This window comes from Otolemur garnettii, unplaced genomic scaffold (genome assembly GCF_000181295.1).
Source record: "Otolemur garnettii isolate 467f Iridium unplaced genomic scaffold, OtoGar3 scaffold00144, whole genome shotgun sequence".
Classification (NCBI taxonomy): Eukaryota; Metazoa; Chordata; class Mammalia; order Primates; family Galagidae; genus Otolemur; species Otolemur garnettii.
In genome coordinates this window covers 2,133,686-2,141,947 of record NW_003852539.1, presented here as the reverse complement: position 1 = coordinate 2,141,947, position 8,262 = coordinate 2,133,686, and the positions used below count along the sequence as shown (strand labels likewise).

Genomic DNA, 8,262 nt, shown 5'->3' with positions numbered 1-8,262 from the left:
ACTGCAAAGTCATATGGCAAAGAGGTGGACATAGGAGATGTGAAGAATTAGGTCCAATAACGCAATCTCCTACAGTACCTAATTTTGTACTTGTAATGTAATTTTCTGACCTTTTTCTTAAAGAGCCCCCCAGTTGTACAAACCTCAGGCTTTCATAAAACCTGGATCTATCCCTGCTGGCTAATCTCTTTTAATGGTAACCAAGTTAGCAAGAGGATGACTGCTCTAATGATGAACATTCTGCAAATAAGAGCTTCATGAGTATTTTTGAATTACTTGATACAACAAAGTTCTATTGAATCCAAAGTCCACTTACACCATTTCAAGCAATTTTGTTTGTTTATGACAGAAAATAAAGTATTATTAGATTCTTAACAATGAAAGAATTCTTTTATTCTGTTAATAAAATTTCAATTTATTGTAAAATTTTGGCTGGGCATAGTGGCTCATGTGGGAGTCTTGCTTGAGCTTGGGAGTTCAAGAGGAGCCTGAACAAGAGTGAGACTCTGTCTTTACTAAATATAGAAAAACTAGCTGGGCATTGTGGTAGATGACTGTAGTCCCAGCTACTGGGTAGGCTGAGGCAAGAGGATTGCTCAAGCCCAAGAGTTTGAGGTTGTTGTGAGCTATAATGACAGCACAGCACTTTACCAAGGGTCACAGAGTGAGACTGTCTCAATAAATAAACAAAATAAAATTTTGATTAAGAATTTTGTGTTGCTATTTCAAACACAAAATCTAATCTAAAATTGATAGTCACAAAAGCAAGCTCAAATCACTAAGAAAAAATGTTGAAAAGATTTTATTTGGAAGCATTTACATACTCAACACTTAATATCTTTCCTAATTGTTTTTCAGGGGTATCCCAGGTGCACAAAATTAGATTACCATCATCCTTAGTTTATAATACACTCTCAACATTGGCCTGGGTATATGACACTTAGGTTTAGTTATTTATAATAATCTATCATGTCACCCCAAACCAAAGCTAGTACCTTGACTGTAACCAACAAGTAACCACAAATCACTGCCCAAGAGTGTTCTGAGGATCAGCTAAGATGGTACATGAGAAAACTTTCATACAGCACCTGTTTGTTGAGCCTGGGTGTTTGTAAAGTGGAGCCAGGGAAATTAAATGACGTGCTCAAGGTCGCCCAACTAGAACGACCTGCTGCTGCCTTCTCAGTCCTGGGATTCAGGAGAATTTCTAGGTAATTCCCCCATCTCAGTTTCTTTCTTCCATTATTTTCTCTTCTCTTCCATTCCAAAAATGTCCATTTTCAAAAGCTCATGGTACACCATAGCTCCCCTGGACTCCATCTGCTTTGGCTTTTTCTTATCTGATGGGAACAGAATGAACCAGATCAGGGTCTCTCTAACAATGTTGAATAGGAAGTCGGGTTTATCTAGAATTCAACTTCTTTGGCTCTGTTACCACTGGCCTTGGCTTAGCCACATTTGGGGAGTATCTGAAAGCAACCAGGTCTGGGCATGGCTCCCACAACGACCCCTGCGGGTGACAGTGCTATGCCCCTGAACTTGGGGATCACAGAGTAGATGCTCAGTAAGTATTTGTTGAATGAATAAATGAACATGTCAGAGAGATTTAGGGTCACCTTCAGGAGATAGTGACCTCATCCTAAAGGCATACAGAGCCAGAGAAGGGGAGTATGGCTCACTGGGAGATTTCATAGTGTTACAGTGAGAAAGATTTGGAAAAGAATATGAATATATTAAAGTTACAAAAGTTGAAATGTGTAACTGGCTCAGAAATTGATGATGGAGAGAGAAATGGAGTGGAATAGAATTCACAAATAGACCGAAACATATAAGAAAATGTGGTATATGATAAAGTGGCACTCCACATATGTGAGAGAAAATGTACATTAGGATAAATTACAAGCCATTTGGGGAAAAAAATTAAACTGTATACCTAACGTACTGCATGGAATTAATATGTTTAAGTTAAAAAACAAAGGAATGAAAAATACTAGAAGAAAATGTCAGAGAAAGTTTTTAGAATCATGGAGTGGAGAAAATCTTTCTAAAATATGACACAAATTCCAGAAGTTATCAAGGAAAAGGTGAACATTTCTGACTACATAAATATTTTTTTCTTCTGTATGGGGGGAAAAAACCATACACAAAGCAAGTGACAAACACCAAACTATAAAAAATATAGATTTGCTTTCCACATGACAAATGAGGGCTAATAGTCTGATATGCAAGGACCTCTTACAAATCAACTTTTTAAAAAAAGTTCATAGGAAGACAAAGAAAGAAAAGAAATATGAGTAAGAAAAACAGGCAAATAACTTGGGAAAATATAACTAATAGAAGATGACATTCAAACAGGCACTAAACACATGAAGAGATGCTTCACTCCACAGAAAAACAGATTCAAATGAAAACAACTTGATGATGTTTTTCAGGTATCAGAATGGCAAAAATTAAAAAGCTCCCAGCGTTGGGTGGGGTGTCAATTGGCCTCTCATCACTGCTGGCACACGTGTAAACTGGTGCATTATTTATGGAAAGAGGTTCATCAATTTCATCAAAACTTTATGTGCCCTTTGATCAAACCAATTCCACCTTTGAGAATTTATGTTATAGAAATAAGGATGAACGTGAACAAAGATAAACATACAGGAAGTTCTTTGCAACATTGTTTCTAATGGAAATGCCGGAGTATCAGCAGAGGATTGAGTAATTAAACGTATGTCCATAGGCTGCAACAGATAAAAAGAATGAGATCTATTTACACGTGCCAACAGGGAAAGAGGCCTGCAGTTTATGCTGTGTTTTGAAGCGAAAGCAATTTGAATAATATATATATTATACATATCTACATTATTATCACCTAGGTAACATGTTGTAACTTTTTTTTTTTTTTACAGTTTTTGGCCAGCGCTGGGTTTGAACCTGCCACCTCTGGCACATGGTGCTGGCGCCCTACTCCTTTGAGCCACAGGTGCTGCCCACATTTTTTTTTTTTTTTTTTTTTTGCTCTGTCACCGTGGGCAGAATGCAGTGGTGTCACAGCTCTCTGCAACCTCAAACTGCTGGGCTCAAGAGATCTTCCTGTCTCAACCTCCTGAGAACCTGGACAGGTGTGCACCACAACAGCCAGCTAATTTTTCTATGTTTAGTAGAGATGGTGTCTCACTCTTGCTTAGGAAGGTCTTGAACTCCTGAACTCAAGTGATCCCCCACCCTCTTGGCCTCCTGGAGTGCTAGGATTACACTGAACGGGGCCATAACATGTATTTATATATTTTTAACATTTTATTATAATTTGAAAATGATTTCTCTCATGTTTTCCATATGTAGTCATATATAAAACACACATATGTGAAAAACTATACGTATGATTACATGTATTATATATATCTGGAAATTTATATACCAAAGCACAAACAGTGACTTACATTGAAGGTAAACACTGAAATTTGTATTTCATTTCTCTAACACCTAATTTTTTTTTTCAGTGAGCACATCCTGCTTTTATAACAATGTTAAAAATAATTGTTTTTTGGAGACAGTCTCAAGCTGTCACCCTTGGTAGAGTGCTGTGGCGTCACAGCTCACAGCAACTTCAAACTCTTGGGCTTAAGTGATTCTCTTGCCTCAGCCTCCCAAGTAGCTGGGACTACAGGCGCCTGCCACAATGCTGGGCTATTTTTGTTGTTGTTGCAGTTGTCACTGTTGCTTTAGCTGGCCCGGCCCAGTTCAAACTCACTGGTACAGCTTCAATGTATGTGGCTGGCACCCTACCCACTGAGCTACAGGTGCCACCTGTTAAAAATCATTAAAAAAAATTTTAACTGAGGTTATGGTTATTGTATATCAATTGGTCACTAAAAGTCTGCCTGGAAGGACAGAAGATTCCCAGACTATTAACAATAGCATTTTCTCTTGGATCATGTTTCCCTCAGCTATTAGAGCTTTCCCACCAAGACTCCTGGCTTTGTTTTTAGAACTGAGAGAGGCAGATGACAGACAGGTCCTTGTGTTTGCCCAGTACTCACTGGGGCATAATAAGTGCAGTCCAGTACCACCCTTAAGCCTCTCTTTCCCTACCCCACACTGCAAGCCGCCCCAGGGCAGATACCTCGTCTAAATGGGGTCTGTATTCCTAGGAGCCAACACAGAAAACGTTACTTGAACAAACTTATTAACACAAAATAGACCAACAGAACTCACCCACTGGGCAGATGGTGAAGTCAGGGTATAAAGCTGATATAAGGAAGAGAGAAATTGATTAGCGATATGTCACCAATGGCAAGAAGGCAGGGGGGAGAAAGGGAGATCCAGGAAGTCAATTTTCACCTGGTTCCTTCTGAGAAAGGGGAAGCAGCCAGTGCCCTCTAAAAGGTTGAAAGAACATGAAGTTTGCCCATCTTAGGAGGGGTGCAGAGAAGTAGGATGGAGGGATGAGGTGGGCACAGGCAATAACTATATTCTATCCTGCAACACCAGTGGGAGAGACTACGTTTGGTGTTGCTGTTGATGACTCTGCTGGAAACTGCCTTTGTGGTGATGAAGAGAGCTTATATAGCATGTGGCAGCAACAGTCTATATCCCATGAGAAATTGAAAGAATGGCAAGACATACCTATTTGTCCCTGTGTCCCCAATGCCAGGGGCCTGGCACAGGTAAGGGGCTCAGTGGATGATTGAGAAGGAAGGAAGGAAGCCAGGGAGGGTGAGAGATGGACCAGAGAGCTCTTCTCTGATTTTATGACATCAGGGGTGCTTTGAGGGGGCTCCCGGGAGGCTGCCCCCCACTTCACTGCCCCTTCCACATTCTTACCTATACAGTGAGTGTTGGGGAGGAGAGAGAAGGTTGGACTAGCTCAGTGATTCTGACCTGGAGTCCCAGAACCCTAGGGAACTCTCAAAACAGAATGGGTACCATCAGCTATTTTTGCACTTCTAAATGCATAACAGGAATTTTGCATCTGCCCAGGATAAGACTGTATATGCTGACAGCCCAGGTATTTCTTTGGGGCTGGAACACCACTGCTCCCAAGGAAAAGGAAGCATTGGGATCAAGTCTGCTGTGCAGGTGGACCAGCTGGGGTTAGACCATGTTCTCTGTGTGCCTTGGGCAAGTCACTTAGCCTCTCAGGGGTGTCAGTTTCCTCTTCACTAAATGGGAGGTGATGAGCTACACCCCTCAGAGGCTTAAAGTGGCAACTGAATGAATTTGTACATGTAAAGCACTCAGCACTGGGCCTGGCCCCGAGTCAGCCCTCAGCAAATGGTAGTTATTGTACTATCATTACTAATTCAGAATAGGAAGTCTGGACTTTTCATGCTAATCAGAAATCCTGATCTGAGCTATGTGTATTGATTAATAAATAGCAGGAAACGAATGTATGATTAATTATTTAAAGAAGCTTGTTTGGAGGACAATGTCTTTTAAAACAAGAGACCTCACCTAGAGAGAAGTCACAAGGGTGTACTTTGCGGGACGGAGGTTGAGCCCTTCTGTTAGGCCAAGCTGGAGTTTAGTAAGAGACTGAGCTCTCCCTCTTCTGGGCCTTGGCACAGTTCTCTGCTTAGCACACCCTTCTCCTTCCTCTCTGCTGCTGACTCCCAGACACTGCCTCCAGCAGGTCTTCGGAGCGTGGTCCGTGCTCTTCTGGTTCGCGCCCTTCCGCGGCAGCCGGACTGGCCCTTGCAGACGCTTTACTAACATTGCGCAGCGCTTTCTGAGACCAGCAATTCTCAACCTTGAAGCGGGTCAGCGTTACCCTAAGGGCTTGTTAGAGTAGAGATTTCTGGCCACCAGCCCAGAGGTGTCTGATTCAGCGGATCTGCAGTGGGTCCCCTGAGGCTCCTGGCCCGGGTGCGCCCTCTGAGAAGCGCTGGCTTAGACCACCTGCTGTAAGACAGCAGGGATCTCGGCCGCTTTTTCCTCGCGGCACCCCCAACAGCACCTCACAGTCTCAGCCATTACACGGAAAGAGAAAGTCAAAACACAGGACGCCACGCACAAGCTCTTCCAAGGCCGCACAGTGGTGGTGCCCCGGCTGGAAGCGCTCGCTGTTCCCGGGGCTCGCCCTGAGCCTGCGAAGCGGTCGGACGCGGCGGGAGCTCCTTGTCCTGGGCCATAGCGCCCTCTGGTGCCAACGGTTCAGCTCTGCGCCCGAAGCTGCAAGTGGACAGGTGACCTCAAGGAAGCCCAGGACTGTCTCCCAACCCCTGGATTTCCCCTCTGGACCTTGTTTGTCCACGTTCCCACCATAAGTTGCGAAAATCCAGCTCTGACCATACCAATTTAACCCCCTTTCCAATTAAAACCCATTTATGGCTCTCCACTGCCTTTTGGACAAAGCTCAGCATTCAGGGTCCTCGGCTACCTCCTGTCCCTCAGTATCCCGCAGCTGTTTCCAGCCACTCTCTCTTTTGTCTACACAGACAGGCCTTGGACTTTAATACCTTCCCACAAGTTATTCCTAATAGGACTGCAACCCCACCTTCTCCCCCATGAGAAATTTATCTTCTTTAAATGTCAAATATGGCCTCTTCCATGAAGCTTTCCTGGTCTCTCCCAGGCAGAAGTGACTGTGCTTCCTCTGGGTCTGTATAGCGTGGTACACAGACCACCACAGGGACCCCACGGCCACTGGCTTTCCGTTCCATCATCCCTGCCTGATGCTCCCTTTTTAGAAGAGTCTAGTGGAGCCACACAGCCTCCCCTGTATGAGAGCACCCATCCTCCCTCAAGTGCACTAGGTTGAGGCTTTTTCAGGTTTGCCAGTCTTCTATGTGACATTTGGGTCTTCTTCCAGGGTACATTTATTAGTTATGAGAGAGGTTGAGAGCATTTTTACATGTGTATTGAACATTAATGTTTATGTGAACTATACATTTCTGTACCTTGCCCATTTCCTTTGGAGGCCAAAAAGGATTCACAATGTGCATTGGCATCTTAAAGGTTCTGATGATTCCTGCAATATCAAACCTTCACTTTAACCTTAGCACAGAATCCTTCAAAATTATGTGACTACAGAACATGTTCTGTCTTGAGCCACTGCACCTGGCCTGGTAAGTGACTTTTGATTTTTAGTGTTAACATTGAACACAGTTTGATTCTTGATCGGATTTCATGATGAATTCTTATTTAATTTTAAAAATGAAAAAAATTCTAAAAAATATATGCCTGCTCTGACCCAGTGTTTCTAGTTCTAGTTATTTATTTGCCCAATAACAGTAAGCGCAGGTGTCACAAAAAAGACCTGTATGAGCAGCTTTATTTATTATAGCCCCCAACTGGAAACAACATGAATGTTCATCAACCTATGAATGAATACAGAGATTGTAGACCGGCCATCTCTACTAAAAATGGAAAAATCAACCAGGCTCTGTGGCAGGCACCTGAAATTCCAGCTACTCAAGAGGCTGAGGCAAGAAGGTCGCTGAGCTCAAGAGTTTGAGGTTGCTGTGAGCTATGATGATGCCATGGTACTCTACCCCAGGGCGACAGAGTGAGACTCTGTTTAAAAACAAAAAAGAAATTGTGATATATTTATACAACGGAATACTGCTTAGCAATAGTAAGAAACAAACTGTAGCCACATTCACAAGGATGAATTTCTCCAGTATGATGTTGAGTGAAAAAAGTCAACTACACAACATTTACTGTATGCTTCTATGTATTGGAAGTCTTAGAATAGGCAAATTTAACTTATGTGATAAAAATCAAATCAGTGGTTACTTGTGGAGAAATGAGGCCACCTTCTGGAAGGATAGAAATTGTCTCTGTATCTGGAACATAAATAATGTAAAAATTTACCAATTGTGCAGTCCAGATTCATTCATACGTCACACACCTCACTATATGTATTTTGTGTCTCAATAAAAATAACTAGAGATAAACAGCTTGGCTCAGCACCTGCAGCACAGTGGTTACGGTGTTGGCTACATGCTCTGAGGCTGGAGAGTTCGAACCCAGCCCGGGCCAGCTACGCAACAATGACAACTGCAACAAAAAAATAGCTGGGCGTTGTGGCAGGTGCCTATAGTCCCAGCTACTTGGGAGGCTGAAGCAAGAGGATCACTTCAGCCCAAGAGTTTGAGATTGCTGTGAGCTGTGATGCCAGAGCACTCTACCTACAGCAACATAGTCAAACTCTGTCTCAAAAAAAAAGATAAACAACTTAAAAGCTTATGTCTTGGCTCGGTGCCTGTGGCTCAAGTGGCTAAGGCACCAGCCACATACACCTAAGGTGGCGGGTTCAAATCCAGCCTGGGC

The 8,262-nt window shown here is 43.0% G+C and overlaps 1 pseudogene; it reads right to left on the bottom strand.

The window, feature by feature from the left end:
• Positions 1–1,618: 1,618 nt before the first annotated feature.
• LOC100957782 overlaps positions 1,619–8,262 on the bottom strand; it is a 36,192-nt pseudogene continuing 29,548 nt past the window's right edge.